Below are 26,464 nucleotides of genomic sequence, written 5' to 3' on the forward strand. Positions count from 1 at the left end.
CTAAACAGCTGCTGATATTGTTAAGGTAGAGTGGGTTTGTAAATGAATCTACAATATGTCTCACAGCAAAGTTGGAGATTTTTCAAGGTTGATCTGCGGCTTGATTCTACAAGACTTAAAGTTGTAGTTTAATAATAGTGGCACGTGTGGTTTTGTTGAACATAATTACTTCTTGATGAGGGATTTGATTTTCTGTGAATAAATTTATTTCAATTAAATATTGGATTGTTCTCTTTTTTTCAGTGTGAGATGAAGTTACTTCACCAAATGGTGGATTTTTTTTCTCACCCTTTTTACTAATCTTTACAAGGGGTGCCTACCGGTATAATTGTGGAGGGCACTGTATGTCAGTGGGTGGAGTTACATCTGGAGACAGCAGAGACAATCTCAAATACACAACAATGACATTTATTTCTAAAGCTAGAGGTCTGAACTAAACACTCAGGATAACAATGTTATTCCTCTTCTTGCTTTTCTTCACCATTGCTGAAACTGGTAAGCCATATACATTACACACGATTTTAATTTATGTTTTAAAAGAAACAAAAACAGCAAATATTTATGAATAATAGTTTATTAATAGTGAATAGCCACACTATTAAAATAGTATCTTTGTCACAGAGGCTGCTGACAACAGCATTAAACCAGACCAAACCACTATATCTGGAACCGAAGGCAGCAACATCACACTGTCCTGCACATATACTGGATCAGTTAACAGTCTTCACTGGTACCAACAAAAACCTGGATCAAGACCAGAGTTTCTGCTGCTGATTTTTGAAGGCAGTAAACAGGCCAGAAAGGCTGATCCGCCTCACCCACGAGTGTCCATCAAACTTGATAAAACGAATAAGAGAGTGGATCTGCTCATCTCCTCTGCTGCAGTGACAGACTCTGCACTGTACTACTGCGCTCTGGAGCCCACAGTGACAGGAAACCCAACTGCACTGTACAAAAAGCACTACACATGACTGGAGCAGAGCCGTGCTTTTCTCACAAGATGGAGCTCTTTACATGTTTACATTCACATCTGCACTGCCTGTCTGTGAAAAAAATGGTTTTGAAGATCAACTGTTATTTGTGTACCTACTGTATGAAAAAAAAACCTTTTCAATAAGATTTTTTTAATTAGAACAAAATAATACTCACCACTGGCATCTCAAATATCCGAATGATAAATTAAATATCTGATAATTTACTTCATTAAGAGTTTTGTACAACATGAATCCATGGACAACACATTTCATGTCCCTGTGGTTGTAGCACAATAACAATCTACTGAAAGCTTTCTCAATCATACTAATGTTTCTCACACATGATATCATCATTGCGAAACTCCACCTGACATGAGGCAAACCACATTTGGTTGCCATGGCCATAATTGCAGCAGTAGGGTGGCCAGTTCCTTTCTGCACACTCCCACACCTATGGGCAATTTACAGTAACCAGTTACGTAACCTCACTGCATGTCTTTGGACTGTGGGGAAAACCAGAGCACCCAGAGGGAACCCTAGCCACTGGGCTTGAATGCAAAACCTTTGTATTGTGAGTCACCAGTGCTAACCACTCATGCCACCCACTCACACATACATAAGTCCTACTTACCAGGCTTAATCATCGTAAAAATAACAGTTAAAAAAAGAAACAACAATGAACAATACAACACAAACTAAAATGAAATCAAATTACAGGTAAAATCAGCTTCATTTCCATTTTCCCCTTTGAGACAGTAACAGATGAGGGCAGTAATGTAAGTCTGCACAGACTGTGCGCATTGATTATGCATGTGTGAAACTGAATGTGCAGTAATATGCCGATTCAATGGTGGTAGTGCACATGCATTCAGCTTCAACACACTGGAATGGACACACTGTGTCATTCAGTTTCAACACACTGGAATGGACATGCTATGTCGAACGTATACAGTGTAATCTTGGAAAGCTGATTTTTCAGTGTCCTTTAAGGTCAATTATAATGGGAATGAGAGTATTGAAGAACACAGAAAATAACCATAGTAAAAAGTGGAATAATAGGCTTTGGGCATAAACCATCAACAAACACATGCACACCATGCTGAAAAGGCCCAGAGGATCAATCCCAACTCATGCTGGAGACATCAGTAATTTCATGTAAACAGTCAGGTGAGTCAGGAGGTTCAGAGGATGATCAGGCAGTCAGTAGATGATGTAAGAGTACAGCAGGTGAATTGGGAGTGTCTGCAGCCTTAATAGAAGGACTTTGGGTCACAGAAAGGATTGCTTTATCCCCACCGCAATCCTGTGCTGTCATGTGTAATGTCTGAATGTTATTAAGAATTGTCACTACCTGGTGAGATGACTATACAATGAATGGATGAGACAAAACAATTTGTTCAGCATCAGGGCAGATGCAGTGACGGCACACAGACAGGCAGGCATGCCCTGAACAACCAATTCTAGAGTTTTAGAAAGGGATAACTACCTCCATGCTCTTGAGCTGACACTCCAGCTGCCGTCCCTCCTGATTCAAAGACATACAAGTGAAAGGGCAAAGCATAATTCAGCAAACCCAATGGAGAAGCAGAACAGAAGGAGGTTTTGAGTCTTAAAAGAGGTTCATCATGTTCTCTGTCCATGTGATTTGTTCAGGAGAGTCCTTTTTACAAACAGAGTGATGGACTTTATCATGTGTGGTGCAGTCAGGAATCCACTGTCTGCAGTAGTTGACCAGACCGAGGAACCTTAGCATGCCTGTCTGGGTGCTGGGACATTTGAGCTCACAGAGAATTCGCTGTCTGTCCTTGGACAGTTTTCTTTCCCCTTGTGAGAGCGCAAATCCCAGATAAGAAACAGTGGGGAGGCAGCAGTGTAGCTTTGAGAGCGAGGCTAATTAATTAATTCCCCAACAGCTGGACACTGTCTGTGGAACCATGAAGATTCACCAGGTAAATTTCAGTTCTATGATGTTGACATAATGTGGATAATCTGTAAAGCAGCATTAACATACAGTCTTTCCGACTGAAACAGATGTTCACCAACACCCCAGGGCACATCAGTTGGTGAGTTCTTAGCTGCTTTTGGTCAGCTCCAGATGACTGCAAGTACACACCACATCCAAGAGAACTGCAAACATGAGTGTGTAAACATCTGTGATGGATGCAGAAGCAACCTTTGCTCTGGTCACTGAAATCACAGAAAAACTCAAAGCATGTTGGTGTGTTGTAAAATATGACGGCTATGTGTGTCCAGGAATAATTCAAAATATGGATGCAGAGGATTACACTTTTGTCAAAACTATGAGCTGTTCAGGCCAAAACCATTTCTTATGGACTATGAAGGATGATATTCTGTGGTATTAACCACATGTTCTCCTTTGCCTTATCCCATCACCTCCGTCAGTGATGAAGAGGCATATGAAGCTGCCAGTGTAAGAAACTGTGCTCCCATATTGAGATATGAGATTTGTGAAGGAAGCAGACTTTGGGTTCAGGAGACCCATAATTAAAATAGGTTCATTCAGCTACTGGACACACTCATTTACTCTCTGTCACCCAAGTCTTTCTCCATCTCTTTTTCTCTCAGTCACTCTCCACATCTCATCTCTCCAACTTTCTCACATGCACCTCTCCTTCACTTTTTTTTATGTTCAGTGTCATGTTTAAAGGCAACCATATTTTGATGAGCATTGTTTCGTTAAAGTATTAAGCTAAAGATGTCAACTGTATGGATTACCATCTTTGTCTTCAAGCTAAGGTCTCACATAGCTGGAATCATTTCTTGGTAGACACTGGTAGATGATTTTGAGCCTTCCAGGGGTCAACCAGCACATGTTCTGGGCCCTTCTGTCAGAATACATGAGAGCCAGGGAGCTACCTTAACAACTAAGAGGGCATGGCTTGCATCCCCAGAAAGTTTCATCATGTTGAAAATTGTCATGGGCTAAGTGCCGGATGAATTCATCCGTCGCAACTATGAAGGCATCCATGAGCATCCTTGAAGCATATGTGAGCATCCTTGAGGCATATGTGAGGCTTATGTGGGCTACCAGGGGTTACAATCGCCTTCCATTGCAACCATCAAGCTCAAATTGTTCACAGAACAACATTCTGCAGAAAGTAAAAAGTTTGCCTAGAGGGGTGTGGCTTATTTCGTCTTGCCATGGCTATGCCGTACTGCAGTCATGAAATCTGTACACACTGCCGTCATTGCCGTAAGGCCATAAGTTACTATATGTTGCTGGCACCATTGGTTTTACAGGCATCTTCCATTGCTATCATTAGGGCTACTGTGGCTTCATTTGCATATTTACTTCACCCAAATTTATGCAACAGTTCATCCCCACAAATCTGCCAGAATGACCACGGTAGGCCCGGCCACGTTTTTCACGGATTGATGGGCTATGTGTGACCTTAGTACAAGAGTCTTTGTCTATGTTCAGATTCTCAGTCCAAATTGATTTATGTGCATATCAGCTTTTGCAAATCTCTTTTAGTCTGACTGCTATAATCACATTTTTTTTTTAACATGTATGACTTTTGACACCACATAAAGTTCACATTTAGATCACGCGTACAGGAAACAATAAAAATTTGTGGTGCACAAAATAAAGCAGGGAAGGCAACCTTCCTATGTCTGTGATGCTGTGTCATTATTTTTATAAAACCTGTGCCATGGCTCCACATTACCATGTGGTAAATAAGCAAGCCCATTTCATGACCCTCCATTTTACATCATTTATATCAATTACTTTTGGAAGCAATGCTATTACTATAGCAACCAAAATAAATAAGACTGAAAATGAGGATTGTCACACAGACAGACAGATCGGCTCTGATCACCTGCAAGATATACTGTGGACAGTCAATAAGAAAGATTGGATTCAGATCTGATATGAAAAAAAGAAAGGATTTAGACTCACAGTCTGAATGTAGCATTTATGGCTAGGCTATTTTTGGATTTTTCTGCTGTTTTAGTTTGATGATGTTATTGTTCCATCTCATTCTCTAGCAAACAACTCATAGGCTTCTTGAAGATTTTGGGAGGAGGGGTTCTCTGTATTTTGGGCCATTATAATATGCCATTTTTTTCATTGATGTCATCACCAAAACATTATCATTACCAGAAACACCACATCATTACTGCCATGATACTTTATTTACAGTGGTATGCAAAAGTTTGGGCACCCCGGTCAAAATTGCTGTTACTGTGAATAGTTAAGCAAGTTGAAGATGAAATGATCTCCAAAAGGCATAAAGTTAAAGATGACTCATTCCCTTAATAATTTAAGCAAAAACATTGTTTTTTTAATTTTCATCTTTTACATTTTCTAAATGACAAAAAAGGAAAAGGGCCTGAAGCAAAAGTTTGGGCACCCTGCATGGTTAGTACCTAGTAACACCCCCTTTGGCAAGTATCACAGCTTGTAAACACTTTTTGTAGCCAGCTAATAATCTTTCAGTTCTTACCTGGGGGATTTTCACGCATTCGTCCTTGCAAAAGGCTTCCAGTTCTACAAGTTTCTTGGGCTGTCTTGCATGCACTGCTCTTTTGAGATCTATCCACAGATTTTCAATGATGTTTAGGTCAGGGGACTGTGAGGGCCAGGTCAAAACCTTCAGCTTGCGCCTTTTGAGGGATTCCATTGTAGATTTTGAGGTGTGTTTTGGATCATCGTCTTACTGTAGGACCCATCCTCTTTTTAACTTCAACTTTTTTACAGATGGTGTGATGTTTGCTTCCAGAATTTGCTGTTATTTATTCGAATCCATGCTTCCCTCGACCAGTGAAATGTGCCCTGTGCCACTGACTGCAACACAACCCCAAAGCATGATCAATCCACACCCATGCTTCAGAGTTGGAGAGGTGTTCTTTTCCTGGAATTTGGCACCCTTTTTTCTCCAAACATACCTTTGCACATTGTGGCCAAAAAGTTCGTTTTGATTTCATCAGTCCACAGGACTTGTTTCAGGCTTATTTAGATGCTCATTTGCAAACTTCAGACACTGAATTTTGTGGCTAGGACGCAGGAAAGGTTTTCTTCTGATGACTCTTCCATGAAGGTCATATTTGTTCAGGCGTCGCTGCATAGTAGAACAGTGCACCACCACTCCAGGGTCTGCTAAATCTTTCTGAAGGTCTTTTGCAGTCAAACAGGGGTTTTAATTTGCCTTTATAGCAATCCAACAAGCAGTTCTTTCAGAAAGTTTTCTTCATCTTCCAGACCTCACCTTGATCTCCACTGTTTCTGTTAACTGCCATTTCTTAATAACATTAAAATCTGAGGAAACAGCTACCTGAAAACACTTTGATACGTTCTTGTAGCCTTCTCCTGCTTTGTGAGCATCAATTATTTTATTATTCAGAATGCGAGGGAGTTGCTTAGAGGAGCCCATGGCTGTTGATTTCAGGGACAAGTTTGAGGAGTCAGAGAATTTATACAGCTTTGAAATCTGCATTATCTGACCTTTCCTAAAGAAAATTTTGAACAAGCCACAGCTCAATAAACTAATTAAGGTCTGGAACCTTGGTAAAAGTTACCTGAGAACTCAAATGTATTGGGGTGCCCAAACTTTCGCATGGTGTTCTTATTTCACTCTCCAATTGTACAAAACAAAAATAAAACACAAATCTTGCAGAAAACACTGAAAATAAATGTATCATCTTTACCTTTATTCCTTTTGGTGATCAGTTCATCTTCTGCTCATTTAACTATTCACAGTAACAGACATTTTCAGTAAGGGTGCCCAAACTTTTGCATGCCACTGTACAGCAAAAGCAGATTTAAAACTGTTTTATCTTCAATGCTGCACTGTTGCATGCAAAACTTAATGAAATAATCACCCACCTATCCAAAGGGGGAAAAAAAATCTGAAAATAATTTTCCACACATTAAACAAAAGTGTATATTGTTATACAGAAAAATAATGATTTGATGGTGAAAAGATGAAAAATGTCATGTTGTTGAATGTTAAAAACTCAAAGAAACTCAATAAACTAAAAATAAAGGTTTTTTTAATGGTTAACAATGTCTACAGCATAGGAGATAAGCAGATCATTTGTACTCACCATGTTAAAGACTGTTTTTGATGTTACAGATGTGAATTACATTTTGCTACGCCACCTGACAAATAATTATAAAATGTGTATATATATATATATATATATATATATATATATATATATATATATATATATATATATATATATATATATATAATTTACTTGACATAATTAAAAAAAAAATTATGACTAGTTACCTTTTATCAGAATTTAAGGGGGGGGGGGGAGAGAACTGAAGAATCACCCATGCTCCACTGCAAATATTTTAATTGCCAAGTAATGTGTGATAAATAAATTTTCTACTTGCACATGCAGTTGATTGACGAGCAGCTACCAAGGTACAGTGTATTAACCAACAACCCAGCTGTATTTAATGATAACCTATAGCTATCCTTACCTTACTCAGCTCCCTACATGCTTGCTAATCGCTAGTGTTGTAGTCAAGATCACCAAAACTGAGACCAAGTCATGACCAAGACCAAAGTGTATCGAGACCAAGACTTTGAAGGGTTGAGATCAAGTCAAAACCAAAGCAGGATGAGACCGAGTCAAGGCCAGGACCAGACCAATGTGTGTGAAGGGTGCGGGAAGGGGTCATGGCCATTAACAGGAAAAGAAAAATTAAAATTCGCAATGAGTCACGTTATTGTCATTTGAAACAGGAAATTTTACACCCAATCACAGTAACGATGTTCACAAATAAATCAAACAATTCATAGGCAATGTAGTGAAATCCCCACAGTTGTGGTCTTGAACAGTCTTGAAATAAAATCCTGAGTCCTCAGTGTCTGAGACTGAGACAAGACCAAGTAAAAATGTGGTCAATTCGGAGATGAGACTGAGGCCTTCAAAAAGTGGTCTTCAGACCAGTCTCAAGTACCACAACAATACTAATAGCTTGTTTGAAGAGCATACATCACATCCAGCTAAAACATTATGTATTTACCCCCAAAATGTTTAGAAGTTCAAAGAAAACCTGTTCATCAAACTCATGTTTCAGAGTCAGGGTTGCCAGATTGGATTAGGTTAATCTTTTATTTATTTATTTATTTATTTATTTATTTATTTATTTAAATGTGTTATTGTCTCATCCATTGAGGTAGAAATTGGTTTTGATGTTGGGAAGGCATGCAATTGAAGCAAAGTAAAAATAAAATAAAATAAAAAATCAATAATTCTTCTCAAATACATTGAAACTAAAGTAATGAGCCTGATTTGAAAATGTAAGGAATAGAGATTACAGATATTTGTTTTTAAATGTAGGGAGTAAATCTAAAGTTGTCGGAAAAATAAATACTCAAGTAACAGATACCTGAAAACTCTACTTAAGTACAGTAATGAAGGATTTGTACTTCGTCACTTCCCACCTCCGCAGTTCACTGACACTGATACTGTGAAGTGATGATCTGTACGAGTTATGCCACAACAGCTGCACTTCCTGGGTGTGGCCTTCTAAACACATTTTCCCTCATGTGTAAAGTTCAATACATACAGCACTATTATACAGAATCCTCACAGAGCTGTGTTCAGAAATGCCTCAACTATACAACTTACTGTACACAGTGAGATACATCCCACTGATTCTCACTGTAGCAACAGGTAATTAACCTTCATAAGTTAATTAATTTTATTAATTTTTATATAATAATTTAAGCATGAGTTGATGTAGTTGATGTTTTGGGTACATTTACAAAAATAGTTCAAATATGTATTTTTATATTCATATTTATTTTTATATTCTTGTTTGCTTCAGGCAGTGTTGCAGATAATATTGGGCCAGCGGACAAAGATACCAACATTGTGGGGAAAGAAACAGACACTGTTACTCTGAAATGTTCATATCAGTCAAGCAGCAATAGCATTTGGCTTCACTGGTACAAACAATATCCTAACAGCGCACCACAGTTTTTACTGTTTAAAGGCGCAAAGTCACAAAGTTCTTCTAATTACAACCCCACTGGCGCTCGATTCAAGGCAGAAACATCCTCAGACTCGACTGAACTTACTATTAAAGATCTACAGATGTCAGATTCTGCACTCTATCACTGCGCACTGACAGCAGCACAGTAATACAGAGTCAATGAGAGGCTGTACAAAAACCTAACATTTGTAAAAACCACAGAAAGTGAAAGATACTTCCTTTACCAACTTGTTATCAGTTAACCACAGACGCAAACAAAAGCGATAACGCAACTGAAATAAATGGAAAATAAATGTAAGAAGTTATGAACTACAATACATTAATCAGAGTAACTTTTTAAATCTACATTTTTCATGCTCAAGAATGTATTTTAATGACACTACCAGAACCATGAAGGTCTGGTGCTACTGGTGGAAACAATGTGTAAATAAATTAATTGGCTTTTTCTGGTCAGTTTTCCCCATGATTAACTTCATTCATTCATTCATTCATTCATTCATTCATTCATGTGTTTATTATGCATGTACAGTACATATAAATGTTACTTTGCGGTATGTGAGCTCAGGTAATGGGCCTTGAGGAACACCCTGAACAGATGTGAGTTTCCCAGCAAACACAAAACGTTTATAAAACGTTTCATTTGGGTTGCATTAAGGTTAGGTTTTATTAAACGTTTATGAAACGTTTATGAAACGTTGGTGAAAATTTAATAAAGTCATATTTGCTGACCTGTGGCACATTTTTTATCATCTCTTGGTATTTTTAGATATTAAGATGTCATAATGATTGTATTACAATTATCAAAATAATCAGTAAATGAGTAACGTTTTATTGACGTTTTATAAACGTTCTCTTTAAAACGTTTCATTCACAACGTTTATGAAACGTTTATACAACGTTATATAAACGTTTTTACATGTTTCTAATAACGTTTCTAAAACATTAAAGAAACGTTTTACTATTGTTTTTAAATGGTTTTAAGAAACGTTTATACAATGTTTTTAAAAAACGTTTCTGAAACGTTTCCAGAATGTTGTATGATGGTTTCCAGAATGTTTTTCAAACGTTTATATAACGTTTTTTCAAACGTTTATAAAACGAAAAAATTGTCCACAAATTTTCGTTTTATAAACATTATTTTGTAACGTTTCTGAAACGTTAGCCAAACGTTTATACAACGTTATATAAACGTTTTTGTGTTTGCTGGGTTGTCCCCTCAGATTTTTTAAGCTGAGCACTCAATAAAAAAAACACACATTTGTAAGTCAGACTAACTCCCCTGTGTAATGACTGAGAACTTGATATAGAATTTAGAGTTAATGAAACTTTGCTCAAGCACAATTTAATTGGATGTAACGTGTAATGTAATGTGTAGACATTGATAAAGTACAGGGAACTTTAAACACTAGTTCCTATAACAAACTTCTATACCCACCCCCCCACACACACACACACACAAAGTTTTGTGAACTTTCAATTAATAATTTGAGTTTCTGTCCAAAAGTTAAGTTGACTCAAAAATTTGTATGCAGAATGTTGACAACTGATTATTTTAAATTATTTTTTAATTTTAATTATTTATTTATTTATATATATATTTTTAGTTGAAGTCACCACAGTGCTCATACAAGAGCATGAGTAAAAAAATAAAAATCAAAACATACTGGTTGTCACAGGAAAGGAGTAAAAATATATGAATTCATTATCTTTTAGTACTGTAGTGTATTTTATTGTTGATGTTTTTTTCTGTATATTTTTAGGATGCTAAATAAACAGACTGAATAAATAAAATTCTCATTTGCAATATGAGATGAAGCAGAGTTGTCATGAATATGAATAAATATGAGTGGGTGGAGCAACATGTCGAGACATCAGAGAAAATCTCAAACGTACAACACAGGCATCTATTTCTAAAGCTAGAGGTCTGAACTAAACACTCAGAATAACGACGTTACTCCTCTTAGTTTTCTTCAGTATCACTGATATTGGTAAGTCATATACATTACACATGAAAGAATTATGCCCCTCCTAGAACTGCCACCTTATTGTGGTGGAGGGGTTTGTGTGCTTGAATGATCCTAGGAGCTATGTTGTCGGGGGCATTATGCCCCTGTCAGGGTTTCCCAAGGCAGACAGGTCCTAGGTGACAGGCCAGACCAAGAGCAGTTCACCAAAACCCCTATGGAGAAAAAACCGAGGACCGTGACGTCGCCCGGTATGACGCAGCCGGGGCCCCACCCTGGAGCCAGGCCCGGGGTTGGGGCTCGTATGCGAGCGCTTGGTGGCTGGGCCTTTGCCCATGGGGCCCGGCCGGGCTCAGCCTGAAGAGGTGACGTGGGCCCGACCTCCTGTGGGTTCACCACCCACAGAGGTAGCAGTAGGGGACTGGTGCAGTGTGGATTGGGTGGCAGTCGAAGGCAGGGCCCTCGACGACCTGATCCCTGGACACAGCGGCTGGCTGTTGGGACATGGAATGTCACTTTGCTGGGGGGGAAAGAGCCTGAGCTTGTGCGGGAGGTTGAGAGGTACCGGCTAGAGATAGTCGGGCTCACCTCCACGCACAGCTTGGGCTCTGGAACCCAGCTCCTCGAGAGGGGCTGGACTCTCCACTTCTCTGGAGTTGCCCGTGGTGAGCGGCGGCGGGCTGGTGTGGGCTTGCTTATAGCTCCCCAGCTCAGCCGCCATGTGTTGGAGTTTATCCCAGTGAGCGAGAGGGTCGCCTCTCTGTGCCTTCGGATTGGGGAGAGGGATCTTGCTGTTGTTTGTGCCTACGGCCCAAATAGCAGTATAGAGTATCCGGCCTTCTTGGAGTCCTTGGGAGAGGTACTGAGGGGTGCTCAGACTGGGGACTCCATTGTGCTACTGGGGGACTTCAATGCTCACGTGGGCGACGACAGTGACACCTGGAGGGGCGTGGTTGGGAGGAACGACCTCCCCGATCTGAACCCGAGGGGCAATTATGGTATTTTGTTATTGGACTTCTGTGCTAGTCACGGTTTGTCCATAACGGACACCATGTTCGAGCATAGGGGTGTCCATAAGTGCACGTGGCACCAGGACACCTTAGGTCAGAGGTTGATGATAGACATTGTAGTCATTTCATCTGATCTCCGGCCCTATGTCTTGGACACTCGGGTGAAGAGAGGGGCTGAGCTGTCAACTGATCACCACCTGGTGGTGAGTTGGATCCGCTGGCGGAGGAGGAAGCTGGACAGACCTGGGAGGCCCAAACGTATGGTGAGGGTCTGCTGGGGACGTCTGGCCGAGCACTCTGTTGGGGAGGTCTTTAACTCCCACCTCCGGGAGAGCTTTTCCCAGCTTCCGAGGGAGGTGGGGGACATTGAGTCTGAGTGGACCATGTTCTCTACCTCCATTGTGGATGCAGCTGTTCGGAGCTGTGGCCGCAAGGTCTCCGGTGCCTGTCGTGGTGGCAATCCCCGAACTCGGTGGTGGACACCAGAAGTAAGGGATGCCGTCAAGCTGAAGAAGGAGTCCTATCGGGCCATGTTGACCTCTAGAACTCCTGAGGCAGCTGACGGGTATCGGCAGGCCAGGCGTGCTGCAGCTCGGGCAGTTGCGGAGGCAAAAACTTGGAACTGGGAGGAGTTCGGGGAGGCCATGGAGAAGGACTATCGGTCGGCCTCGAAGAAATTCTGGCAAACCGTCCGGCGCCTCAGGAGGGGGAAGCAGTACTCTGCCAATACTGTTTACAGTGCGGGTGGGGAGCTGTTGACCTCGACTGGGGACATTGTCAGGCGGTGGAAGGAATACTTTGAGGATCTCCTCAATCCCACCGTCATGTCTTCCACTGAGGAAACTGAGGCTGATGACTCAGAGGTGGACTCGTCCATTACACAAGCCGAAGTCACTGAGGTGGTTTGCAAGCTCCTCGGTGGCAAGGCACCGGGGGTGGATGAGATCCGCCCTGAGTATCTCAAGTCTCTGGATGTTGTGGGGCTGTCTTGGTTGACACACCTCTGCAACATCGCGTGGAGGTCGGGGACAGTGCCTCTGGAGTGGCAGACTGGGGTGGTGGTCCCTTTTTTTAAGAAAGGGGACCGGAGAGTGTGTTCCAATTATAGGGGAATCACACTTCTCAGCCTCCCAGGGAAGGTTTACTCCACGGTACTGGAGAGGAGAATTTGACCAAAAGTCGAACCTCGGATCCAGGAGGAACAATGCGGTTTTCGTCCTGGTCGCGGAACACTGGACCAGCTCTATACCCTCCACAGGGTGCTCGAGGGTTCATGGGAGTTTGCCCAACCAGTCCACATGTGTTTTGTGGATCTGGAGAAGGCATTCGACCGTGTCCCAAGTGGTATTCTGTGGGGGGTGCTTCGGGAATATGGGGTTCGGGGCTCTTTGCTAAGGGCTGTCCGGTCCTTGTACGAACAGAGCAGGAGTCTGGTTTGCATTGCCGGCAGTAAGTCAGACCTGTTCCCAGTGCATGTTGGACTCCAGCAGGGCTGCCCTTTGTCACCGGTTCTGTTCATAATTTTTATGGACAGAATTTCTAGGCGCAGCCAGGGGCCGGAAGGAATCCTGTTTGGGAACCACAGGATTTCATCTCTGCTTTTTGCAGATGATGTTGTCCTGTTGGCTTCTTCAAACCAGGACCTTCAGCATGCACTGGGGCAGTTTGCAGTCAAGTATGAAGCGGCTGGGATGAGAATCGGTACCTCCAAGTCCGAGGCCATGGTTCTCGACCGGAAAAGGGTGGCTTGTCCTCTCCAGGTTGGTGGAGAAGTCCTGCCTCAAGTGGAGGAGTTTAAGTATCTCGGGATCTTGTTCACGAGTGAGGGAAGGATGGAGCGCGAGATCGACAGGCGGATTGGTGCAGCCTCCGCAGTGATGCGGTCGCTTTACCGGTCCGTCGTGGTGAAGAAGGAGCTGAGCCAAAAGGCGAAGCTCTCAATTTACCGGTCGATCTACGTTCCGACTCTCACCTATGGTCATGAGCTTTGGGTAATGACCGAAAGAACAAGATCACGGATACAAGCGGCCGAAATGAGTTTCCTTTGCAGGGTGGCTGGGCGCTCCCTTAGAGATAGGGTGAGAAGCACAGTCACTCGGGAGGAGCTCGGAGTAGAGCCGCTGCTCCTCCACATCGAGAGGAATCAGCTGAGGTGGCTCGGGCATCTTTTTCGGATGCCTCCTGGACGCCTTCCTGGGGAGGTGTTCCAGGCATGTCCCCCCGGGAGGAGGCCCCGGGGAAGACCCAGGACACGCTGGAGGGACTATGTCTCTCGGCTGGCCTGGGAACGCCTCGGTGTTCTTCCCGAGGAGCTGGCCGAGGTGTCTGGGGAAAGGGAAGTTTGGGCTTCCCTGCTTAGACTGCTGCCTCCGCGACCCGGTCCCGGATGAAGCATAAAAAGACGAGACGAGACGAGATGAAATAATTATTTTTATCATTAAGAAGCACAATTTCTGTATGAATAGCTTCATTTATGATGAACATTTCACAATATTATTATAATGTTTTTCTAACAGAGGCTGCTGACAACAGCATTAAATCAGACCCAACTAATGTATTTTCAACTGAAGGCAGCAACACCACACTGTCCTGCACATACACTGGATATACTGGAACAGATACCAGTCTTCACTGGTATCGACAAAAACCTGGATCAAGACCTGAGTTTCTGCTGCTGATTCTTGAAAGCAGTGGATGTGTCATACACACTCAACCCCCTCATCAACGAGTGTCCATCAAACTTGATAAAACGAGTAAGAAAGTGGATCTGCTCATCTCCCCTGCTGCAGTGACAGACTCTGCACTGTACTACTGCACTCTGGGGCCCACAGTGACAGGAAACCCAACTACACTGTACAAAAAGCACTACACATGACTGGAGCAGAGTCGTGCTTTTCTCATAAGATGGAGCTCTTTACATGTTTACCCTCACTTCTTCATGATGTCAGTTTAACCATCATTTTTGCTCTGACATGTTGCAGTAATACGTTATTTTAAGGAAGACAATATTGGAGGTAAACTAATGTCTTATTATTTGTAGAATAAAGCCCAAACGTCACAATTATTTAGTCTTTATTCATAAAACCCTGTATTACTTTATAATTATAACTACAATATGTTTCCTATATTCTGAAATAGGCCTTAAATTATCACTAGAGCTAAAAAGCTTGAAACAAGTTTTCAATAAGTTCATATACATCCCACTTTCTGAAGTCAAGATCCTGCACAGTCCAAATTTTACAATGATATTTGTGTGTTAGCTTTTTTTTTTAATCCACAGTGATTTTAGACAGTGAGGTGTGTTTTAGTCAAATGAAGTCATTATTTAGAATTTCTTATTTCTATTTGCCTGGTGGATACACAGTACAAATATAGTCAGGAACAGCTATTACATCACCCCATGCCTGGTATTTACTTGAAGAAGAGAAGCCTTTGTCACTCAAGCACAGTGAAACTTGTCCTCTGCGTTTAACCCATCTGAAGCAGTGAACAGACACATGCACACACACACACAAGTGAGCAATGAGCACACACACATACCCAGAGCAGTGGGCAGTTATCCTACAGCACCCGGGGAGCAGTTGGGGGTTAGGTGCTTTGCTCAAGGGCACTTCAGCCCAAGACCACCCCATGTTAACCTAACCATGTGTCTTTGAACTGTGGGGGAAACCAGAGCACTTGGAGGAAACCCATGCAGACACGGGGAGAACATGCAAACTCCACACTGAAAGGCCCCCATCGGCTACTGGGCTTGAACCCAGAACCTTCTTGCTGTGAGGTGACTTGCTTAAAAATGAGAAAATTGTCATGCTTGTCTGTAATCTACTTTCAGTCCTTCCTCTTTTTATAATAAACTGTTTATTTGTGAATTATTCTTAAATGATTCAAGATGTCTCAAGACTTATAAAAATATTTCTCTGAACAAAGACTAAACAATGGGAGAAAATCTTTCAGCAACATTGGTGACACTGCTATGTGATGCTGTGGGTTGAGCTTCATGAACCTTTATAATTTTAACAGATCAGAGTGCAGGAAGAATATTTTCATTCAGCTAAGATAATTCATCATGTTGACTGTTATATTCCTATGTGTTTGGCTTTCACTTGGTGAGTTGAGATGTTTTATTATCTCAAAAATACTGAAATAGGACTGAATTATTCTATGTGGTATTAAAAAGAGAAAAATATGAGTATTACTAATATAACTGATTTCAACAGCAATATACTTTCTTCCCAATGACAGGTGACTCCATGGCAGATACAATACAGCCACTTGTCACTCACACTGTTAAAAATGAAGGTGATGAAGTTACTCTGTCCTGCAGCTACAAAGGCTTCAGTGGTTCTGTATATAGTCTGCACTGGTACAGGCAAGATCCAAAATCTCAACCTGAGTTTCTTCTTTATATTATTGTTCAAAGTGGATCTCTAAGTCCCAACACCTCTCCACGAATATCTGCTAAACTTAATAAAGATAAGAAACAAGTGGATCTGCTCCTCTCCTCTGCTGCTGTATCAGACTCTGCACTATACTACTGTGCTCTGGAGCCCACAGTGACAGGAACTCCAACTGCACTGTACAAAGACTTTCACACAGTTATGTTATATTGAAAGCAAACTCTTCCCTCCTGTCTGCATTACATTCAGCAGAATCATAGAGAGCATGCTGGGGAGCTGTACCACTGTCTGGTATGGCAACTGCATTCTGTCTCAGTTCAGGTAAAAGGGTAGATTTCAATTTTATTCAAGGGCTTGAAAAAATATGATCAAATCACTTTGGATGTTTGAAAAAAATAATGAAAAACAATTCATATAACAGATGAATTGCCAATATAATAGCTCCCATAATACAATCTTACCCTTATTTATGATAATTATTTACAGGTAAGCAAATTTAAATATCATCCATCCATTATCTGTAGCTACTTATCCTGTTCTACAGGGTCTCAGGCAAGCTGGAGCCTATCCCAGCTGACGATGGGCAAGAAGCAGGGTACATCCTGGACAAGTTATCACAGGGCTGACACAGAGACAAACAACCATTCACACCTACAGTCAATTTAGAGCCACCAATTAACCTTACCTGCATGTCTTTGGGGGAAATCACAGCACCTAAAGGAAACCCACACAGACAACATGCAAATTCCACACAGAAGGGCCCTTGCCGGCCACAAACCCAGGACCTTCTTGTTGTAAGGTGCCAGTACTAACCACTACACCACCATACTGCCCAATTAAAATATCAAATGAAGTACAATTAAACATTAAAATTAAGTTGCTCAACTTAATGCCTATTTGGTGCATGCTTTTCATATGTTGGGAGGTGGCCTAGTGGTTAGTGTGTCTACCTTTCAACTTGGAGATTATGAGTTCTAGTCACCATTAGATCATACTAAAGGCCATCATAAAAATTTTACCTATTCCATCTGGCAAGGCATGCTGTAATACACATGTGAGTAGGGAGTCAAACTCTTGTGGTTACCAGAGGACCAAACCTGAGCTCACTGTTTCTGGAAGTTGATGCTATAAAGTATCATGTTTCTCAAATTGCCTATGTGACTCCAAAAGCAAAGTTGTGAGTAGCACAAATGAGGAGTTTTCTATATGGAATAAAGTCCTATGTAAATTCAAATCGTAGCCTATTATTTGAATTTGTCTGACATTAAGCAAGCCAACAGTTTTGTGACACTACCTATAGCCATGTCCGTTTAGTTTACACTTTTATATCAGTGTCACCTCTGAATGTGGAATGTGGAGAAACTGCGAGTAACCAAATTAGACTAAGCATCAATTTGTCAAAAAGATAATGGGTCGGTGGCTGAAGACTGGGTCAGTCAAAAGAAAAGCACAAGAAATATCCGACACAAACAAGGACAAAGTGCAAAGACATGATGATTATTTGTTTGAGAAAACAAAGCAGTGCAACTGGATCAATGTGGCCCCCAATATGAGATTTAAAATGTCCAGTTTGGAGCCAGACATTGCTTCACTGATGTATCAGAATAAGCAGCACCATTCTTCCCATTAACCCTTTGATGCAAAACATGGGTCAAAAGTGACCCGGCTGAGTTTTTATCTTCTATATCTTTGCAATAAATTAATTCCATCATTCAGTATTCAAGGTATTCCTCAATTAACTTGTTTTTGATCGTCATACATCCTCATTTTATTTTTTCCTTTCTTACTTTTTGAATAAAAACCCTTTTTGTATCACTACCCTTCTAATGCACAACATGGGTCAAAAACGACCTGCATTCATTTTCCAGGTTATTTCATGTATGGCTGAGTGTTTCTATGATCTACTTTTGAAATAAATTCATTTTGTCATTTACTTTTCCAAATATGCAGTAAATATCTTGTTTTTGTTTAGCACAAATCATCATTTTTATTTTTCCTTTCTTAAGTTATGAACAAGCACAGCTTTTGTAATTCTACATCAAGTTTACACACATGGGTCAGAACCGACCCGCATGCATTTACTCCAGCATTTGGTGGGAACTGTGAATTGTGCTTGTGTCAGACATTTCATAGCTCAGCACAGCGCCCTTTGCCCATCTCATACATGGAAGTAATGTTTTTCAATTGTTCTAACATTACCTTAGAAAAAAATTGATTATGTTTAGGTTACGTTGAGAGTGAGTAGATTACTTGTCAGAAAGTTACAAGTAATCACTATTAGCTACTGAGCTGTTGACATATTCTACTTTAGTTAGCTAATTTTATTGTAGTTGGCTTAGCTAACTACATAGTTAATAAATAAATAACTGGCCCCATTCACTGCTAAAGTAATAACTTGAAACAAATTATTATGATAGTATTAAGACATTTAATTGTAAATCACACTTGGATGACCCATGTGTAGTAATATAAAAATTATTTTTGTTCATAAAGTAGGAAAGAAAAAATTAAATTAATGATTTGTGGTAATTAAAAACAAGATATTTAAATAATACTTGGAATATTCAATCATAAAATAAATTGATTTCAAAAGATAGAGCAAAGAAAAACTCAGTCAGCATGAAATAACCTGGAAAATGAATGCGGGTCATTTTTGACCCATGTTGTGCATTAGAAGGGGTGTGCATATGTTTTGCATCAAAGGGTTAAAAGAAGGACAACAATGAGTGAGTTGACTATACTATTTGTAAAACTGTCATTTCATTAGTGTGTAATTTGTAATATACTGTTGAAGTGGGCTCATTGTTTTTGTTCAGGATATTTAAGGGGTTAGGTGGTCCACAAACTTTTTTTTTTTTTTAATGGATAAAGTGGTCCTTGGTCTGAAAAAGTTTGAGAAACACTGCCCTGGCTATATAATAGGCGAGAGGCCAAGGACTAGTGAAACAGAGATCGGTACTGCACCCATGTGCCTCAAGAGCTGGTTAGTACTGGGACAGGAGACTGCCTGAGAAGACCAGATGCTGTTGCAGGAGGGACTTTGACATTTGTCACATGTCGTCCATCTGCTGTGTTGGAAATTAGTAGCCAAAAACAATGCAGTGTGACAGACAGATTTTCACATTACTTTTCATTTCACAAACAAAGGCTGCTTTTTTTCCATGATTAATTTCCATTTTCCACATGACCTATGTGATTTAAAATATTTACATTATTATTAATATTATATATTTATATTATTCAAAGGGCGGCACGGTGGTGTAGTGGTTAGCGCTGTCGCCTCACAGCAAGAAGGTCCTGGGTTCGAGCCCTGGGGTCGGCGAGGGCCTTTCTGTGCGGAGTTTGCATGTTCTCCCTGTGTCCGCATGGGTTTCCTCCGGGTGCTCCGGTTTCCCCCACAGTCCAAAGACATGCAGGTTAGGTTAACTGGTGACTCTAAATTGACCGTAGGTGTGAGTGTGAATGGTTGTCTGTGTCTATGTGTCAGCCCTGTGATGACCTGGTGACTTGTCCAGGGGTGTACCCCGCCTTTCGCCCATAGTCAGCTGGGATAGGCTCCAGCTTGCCTGTGACCCTGTAGAAGGATAAAGCAGCTAGAGATAATGAGATGAGATATTATTCAAAAATGTATAAATATATTTACCATTTTAATCATGTTCTCAGTGTTGTCTTGCAACATGGAGGAAATTATACAGTAATCCACTGTATTCCTTAGAAATATCTGTCTGATATTGATATGTCTGATTAGGGAGGATCTGAATAGAATGATTGTGAGCATTTCTTTGACTTATGTGGTAAAGATTCCTGTGCCAAGTTATTTTTGTTTGTATCATTCTCCTGGGGCTTCACGACAGAAACTTCCAAGCGTCCTACTAGTTTTTTTTTTCTTTTGCTTGTTTGCTTCGTTTGTTTAATATGACAATTTCATTTTCATTTAGGAACTGCTCCGCATACCAGACATCGCTCAAATCCTTCTATGTGAATCTGATGAGCATGCAGTTGAGACAACCTGGACATGTTAGCTCAGATGCTACAAACAAAGGCTTCAGAAATACCACTGAGATTTGAATTCAAATCATTGGAGTCAAAGGCCAGATTGCTAACCATTACACCATGGAACCAAGACATAGATATAAGATTGCTTTCAGCACCAAATTACTGGCATCGACCTGGCAAAAAAAAAAAAAATCAAACCTGCCCTTGGGCAAAGGCTGAGACGTACACAACCCACACTCCTCAACCGAGACCTGAAGCAGGGACCTTTAGTCTAATGCTTTCCCTACTGAGCTATTTCAGCAAGCCCGCTATGAGTAGGTCATGTTGCCATCCAAGCAGTTGGATACAACATTTGGTCCCTGTCAAATATATGTAGCAAGCAGAATTTTTGTTTTTGAGATCACATTGCATCACATAGCAGGCATTTTACACAAGTGCTGAACTTCTAGAAGACAACTTGTAAGCACTTACATTCAAACTACACTAAATGTGCTACAATTAGGGTAACAGCCAGAGAAACGTTGCAGTGCTCACAGGAGACACGAAATTCAAATACACAGATGAGACTGCCTCAAAGAGAAGCACTTATGAATCTCTTAAAAATCAGTGCGGTTCTTTGAATTAAGAAGAACAACTTTATTCATCACACACTTGTGAAATTCCTCTCTGCAGTTAACCCATCCGAAGCAGTGAACACAAACCTGAGCAATGAGCACACACACAGAGCAGTGGGCAGCCATGCTAACAGCACCCAGGGAGCAGTTGGGAGTTAGGTGCCTTGCTCAAGGGCACCTCAGCCCACAGCCATCCCATATTAACCTAAGTGCATGTCTTTGAACTGTGGGGGAAGCCAGAGCACCCTGAGAACCCATACAGAACATGCAAAATCCACACAGAAGGGCCCCCACCAGCCGCAAACCCAGAACCTTCTTGCTATGAGGCAACTGTGCTAACCACTTACACCACAATTAATCTAACTGTGCTTCATTTTGAAAGTAACTTTACTTTAATCAACTATAAAATGTATCTTGAGTTGCTTGAATCTCTCAAAAATAGAGTATTTTCACGTCGTCATCAAACTGGAAGTCGGCCATATTGGAGGCATTGGATACATCAAATCACAAAATGTTGATTTTAACTTTGGCTAGGCTGCGGTTAAACGTTTCTTCAAAATACCTTGCATATGAGTTTGGCATATCACAAGACAAATAGCATGTGTAAGGTGTGATGGAGTGCCCGTCACTACAGTTGAGTATGTGCTCTAACTGCCATACCAATGAGCCTGGCACTTTGGTCAGGTTAGCCATAGAGATTTTCTGAAGAAAGCAAAAGTAATATGAACCTGCTTTCCTCCACACACCTCATGCAACCATCTCAAATGTTGAGCAGGATCCTGCAGACATGAAAAGTCAAACCTTTGAAAGATATAATGAAATTCCAGTAGCACATAAGCACTTTTGTGTGGGTCGTCTGGCTTTGTCTGGTATGATTTTCGCTTCACTTGTGAGAGGTCCAAGGTTGAAATCCTGGATAAGCCCAGGGTTGACCTTAAATTGTTCACCTGTTAGAAAAAAAAATTAAAGGAATGCTGGCTGCATCGTTCTTAAAGTGCTAGTCTCATGAAAATTACATCATAAAATCTCTAGCTTTCTGTGTGTGAGGTACTCAAATAGGCCACGAAGCTATAGGGCCAGTGGCGCAATGGATAACGTGTCTGACTACGGATCAGAAGATTCTAGGTTCGACTCCTGGCTGGCTCGAAAATTTTAAAGGGTGGTGTAGTGGTTCGCACTGTTGCCTCACAGCAAGAAGGTTCTGGGTTCAGTGGCTGGTGGGGGCCTTTCTGTGTGGAGCATGTTCTCCCCATGTCTGTGTGGGTTTCCTTGAGGTGCTCTGGTTTCCCCCACAGTCCAAAGACATGCAGTTAGGCTAATGTGGGGTGGCCTTGAGCTGAAGTGCCCTCGAGCAAGGTGCCTAAACCCTGACTGCTCCCCGGGCGCTGTAGTGTGGCTGCCCACTGCTCTGGGTGTGTTTGCGTGTGTTCACTGCTTCAGATGGGTTAAATGCAGGGGATGAATTTCACTGTGCTTGAAGTGTGCATGTGACAAATAAAGGTTTCTTCTTCTAAGTTAGCGTATAAATAAAAAATTGGTTCAAAAATACATTTTTGCATATGAATTCTGCTCCAAAAATCATTAAAAGCTTGTCCGCCATTATGAGATCGCAGCAATTTACAGGTTAGTGGTGCTGCATGCGTGACGTCATGTGCACCAATGCCTTTTTTTGTGTCCACATGGACTCTATACTATTCTCTGCAGTGGCGTCCGTTCTTGAAACCAATTCTTTTGAAAGAGACAAAAAGGCTCTTCAAATTCATCCTCAATCTTTGGTTGGTTGTCTGAGGATGATTTAGAACCTATAGCCACGGAGAAAGAGGTGGACAAATATACAAGCCAAGTTGCTCGTGAAGAAGAAGAGCAACAGGGGGGCAGCCAAGATGGCGTCAGTGTAATATGTGATTTGTGGAGCTCTGCATCATGATGAACGAAACCTAATGTGCTGAATTGCTAAATATGCTTAAGGGCTGATTAGAATGAACCTAATTGATAAACTAAATAGCGACTACAAGGACCTCGCTCAGAAACAATTTTTTAATCCTTGTTTTCTTTCATTTTATTCACTGTTATCCAGCTAGCGCCTTGAGTTAACCATTCAGTGAACCTGCGAACTAAAGGAGAAGTGAACATAACACTATACAAACTAAACCAACAGGAGTTGGTAAGCATACTTGCTATTTTTTCAGGTTATCCATCAATATGGAAACAGAGGATGATAGCTGCACTGTAATGCATTTCTATGCCAGAAAGTCTCTGAGTGAAAAGTTTGAACCAGATGGTTTACAAGACGGAATGGAACAGTGTTTGGTGCCACTACCAGAAACTCCGAAACCACAACCAGCCAAAAAGTCAAAGACACGTGCCAGTGACGAGGATTATAAAGAGGCTGTGCCCATCTTGCTTTTGCTAAAAATAATGGAAAGAATTGAAAAGATGCAAGAAGAATCTCTCAAACGGCTGCAGTCACTTGAGGCAATTATTAAAGATAAGACAAATTCCATTAAAAGTGTCACTGACGTCCCTGATTCTATGGGGAAACAGGTAGAAGACGTGACAAATAAAGTCATCGCCTTACAAAGTAAAGTCCACATCTTAGAAAAAGAGAACAGTGTCCTCAGAAACAATGCAGCGGCCTGGATGCCTATAAAAGAAGATGGAATCTACGAGTGTCTGGCATTCCGGAGCAAGCAGGTGAGAAAGTAAAGAATATCATCGTTGACATTTTCAAACACGTCTCCCTGGACATCGTGGACCAGCTGGCTTACTCAGTGGACATTGCTCACAGATTAGGTCCCTGCTCTGCAGAGGTGCGCTCCAGCCGTTGCATCATAGTTCAATTCCTGTCACGAGCACACAGGGACATTGGCAGTGGCATTTCCAAAACCCAAGGGCTGTCCTGAGATCATTGAAATATGCACAACTCACAGCAAACCCAAGGAAGTGTGCAATTTGGTGGGTGGAAGTACAGTATCTGGGTTTTCACTTGGGTCATGGGCAGCTGCGTCCCTAAATTGATAAGAATGCAGCAATTGTGGCCTGCCCAAGACTCAAGACCAAAAAGGGGGTGAGGCAGTTCCTGGGGCTGGCTTGATATTACAGGAGGTTTTTCCTAATTTTTTGGACTTTACCAGCCTGCTGACTGAGCTCACTAAAAAGGGAGCACTAGAGCTCATCTAGTGAACAGAGCAACTATGCAACGGAGGATGGAGCCATGCAAACAGGCTTTTTCACAGATTGGAATATTGTTTCTCCAAGACCCTCGGTGTAAACATAAATACTAGTGCTGTCAAAAATGTTGCGTTATTAACGCGTTAACTTGACTCAATTTTAACGGCAATAATTTTTTTATCGCGAAATTAATGCTCTGTGACATGATGCCACGCCCCGCACAGCCAGAGTCCTCTGCCCTCCCCCGAAGAGCCACGGTGCTCGGCTTAGGTTTCGTTTTCCCATCGGCGGCTCCAGCCCCACTTTGCAGTGGTTGTGACAAGACGTGTTATGCTCTGCAATAAAAAAAAAAAAACATTGGTACAACCAGTGTTCGAACTATGCCGATATTTTCGGGGGGGTCCCTTATTTTCCCTTGGGGGGGTGCTTGCGCTTGTCTCAGAGCGCGGCTCTCCATCCCGCGCTCACTTCGGATATGCAAATGCTTCCCGTTACACACGATTGCTATGTCAATAAACATCATTTTGCCAATATTTTAGAGACCCCCCAACATTTCCCAAATCATGTTTTCAAGGGATCTCATGTCTGTTTCAGGGGATCTCGGATCCCCTGTGTACCCCCGTAGTTCGAACGGTGAGCAAGCCCATTCACTTTTTTATGCTGATAAGAGAATTACAATGGTTTTTCATGTGACAAAAATGTGCGATTAAATTGTGATTAATCGCGAGTTAACTATGACAGTCGCGACATTAATCGCGATTAAATATTTTAATCGCTTGACAGCACTAATAAATACACAAACAAAACAAGCATTGATTTAAAAAAAAAGCACACACAATATCACACAAGCAGAAATAGTGCAAATTGTATTAGTGCAAATGGTAATAGTAACAGTGCAAAATGGCTAAGGATACGGGAGCATCTGCAATATGCAAATCATGATCCATTTACAGGATGAGTCATGAGCAGATGTTGAGGTGAGGAAGTGTCATAAAGTGACAAGTGCTTTATTACTTGACAATACTACAGATGAATTGGAGTAACAGACTGAGTTATTTGGAGATAGGGGAGAGAGAGAGAATTCAGCATCCCAACAGCATGGTATATAAAGCTGCTCGCCAGTCTGGTGGAGCTAGCTTGGAGGCTCTGGTACCTTTTTCCAGAAGGCAGGGGACTGAAGAAGGTGTGTGAAGGGTTAGTAGGTCTATGTTTTGGTTGTACATGGCTGCCTGCATCACTGTCCCAGTCTGTAATGTCAAAACAGTTCTGAAGTGCAGAAGTAGCACCTCTGGCTGCACACGTATCTCTTTCAGAACTGATTTGGTCATTTTCACCCTTGGCCTGTATGCTGGCTTTAGCATAACTGTGATGTGGTCAGAGAGTCCGAGGTGGGGGACGGGGGCAGCCTTGTATGCTCCTTTGTTGTTAGTGAAAACAAGGTCCAGTGTATTATTTCCTCTTGTCGGGAAATCAACATGTTTGTGTAGCTTGGGTAAAACAGACTTTGGATTGGCAGAGTTAAATACCCCAGCAAGAATAAGAAATCTATCTGGGTGGGCTGGCTCTTGCTCACTGATAGCTTGGTACAGTTCACTTAGTGCTGCCTCTCTGTTGCTGTTATTAGTGCTGGGTGGAATGTATACAGTTACTAACAAAATAGCTGTAAATTCCATCAGCAGGTAAAAAGTTCAGCACTTCATGATCATAAACTCCACCAGAGCTGAACAGTGTTTAGAAACCACTATCATATCCTGACACCGAGCATTGCTTGGTCTTACCTCCCACTCCCCAGGCTCCGTCAGCTATGTGGCACATTAGCCAGTCTAGCTGTATGGCGGAGTCCGGGATGATGTTATTTAGCCATGTTTCTGTGAAAATACAAACACATTTTCTCGTGTCGCACTGGGTGGCTCTCAGAAGGTGTACATGGTCCAGCTTATTGTCGATGGAGTGAACATTGGCGAATATGATGGATGGTACTGCCGGTCTATTCGGATGAGCCGCTAGCCTAGCCCGTGTCCCTCTGCACTTTCCCCTTTCCTGCTTCCTCTCACAATGCCTGCAGTGCCCCCTTTCCTGATAGGAAACAGTACTTGAAGTCAGTGATGTTGTGATCTGGCAGAGTAGGCTGAGGCTCTAGAGATTTTGTTCTTGTGCTGCTTGTCAAGCTGTGTTCACTTGTTCTGCCAATATTCACCAAAAACTGGCGACTGTATTTGTGTCTTAACATATACAAACATGTAGACATAGATGAAGAAACATTTCAAAACACCATGTTATTGGGTTTGCGAGGGGCTGCTGCATCCATACATGCCGCCATCTTGAAACCATCTAATAACCATTAGATAAGCCAA

The 26,464-nt window shown here is 41.6% G+C and overlaps 1 non-coding gene across 1 annotated transcript; it reads left to right on the forward strand.

The window, feature by feature from the left end:
- The first annotated feature begins 22,012 nt into the window (after positions 1 to 22,012).
- On the forward strand, positions 22,013 to 22,085 carry trnar-acg (transfer RNA arginine (anticodon ACG)). Its single transcript has one exon. It is a non-coding gene; the product is annotated as a tRNA-Arg (tRNA).
- Positions 22,086 to 26,464: the final 4,379 nt, after the last annotated feature.

Source organism: Neoarius graeffei, chromosome 1 (genome assembly GCF_027579695.1).
Source record: "Neoarius graeffei isolate fNeoGra1 chromosome 1, fNeoGra1.pri, whole genome shotgun sequence".
NCBI classification, from domain to species: Eukaryota; Metazoa; Chordata; class Actinopteri; order Siluriformes; family Ariidae; genus Neoarius; species Neoarius graeffei.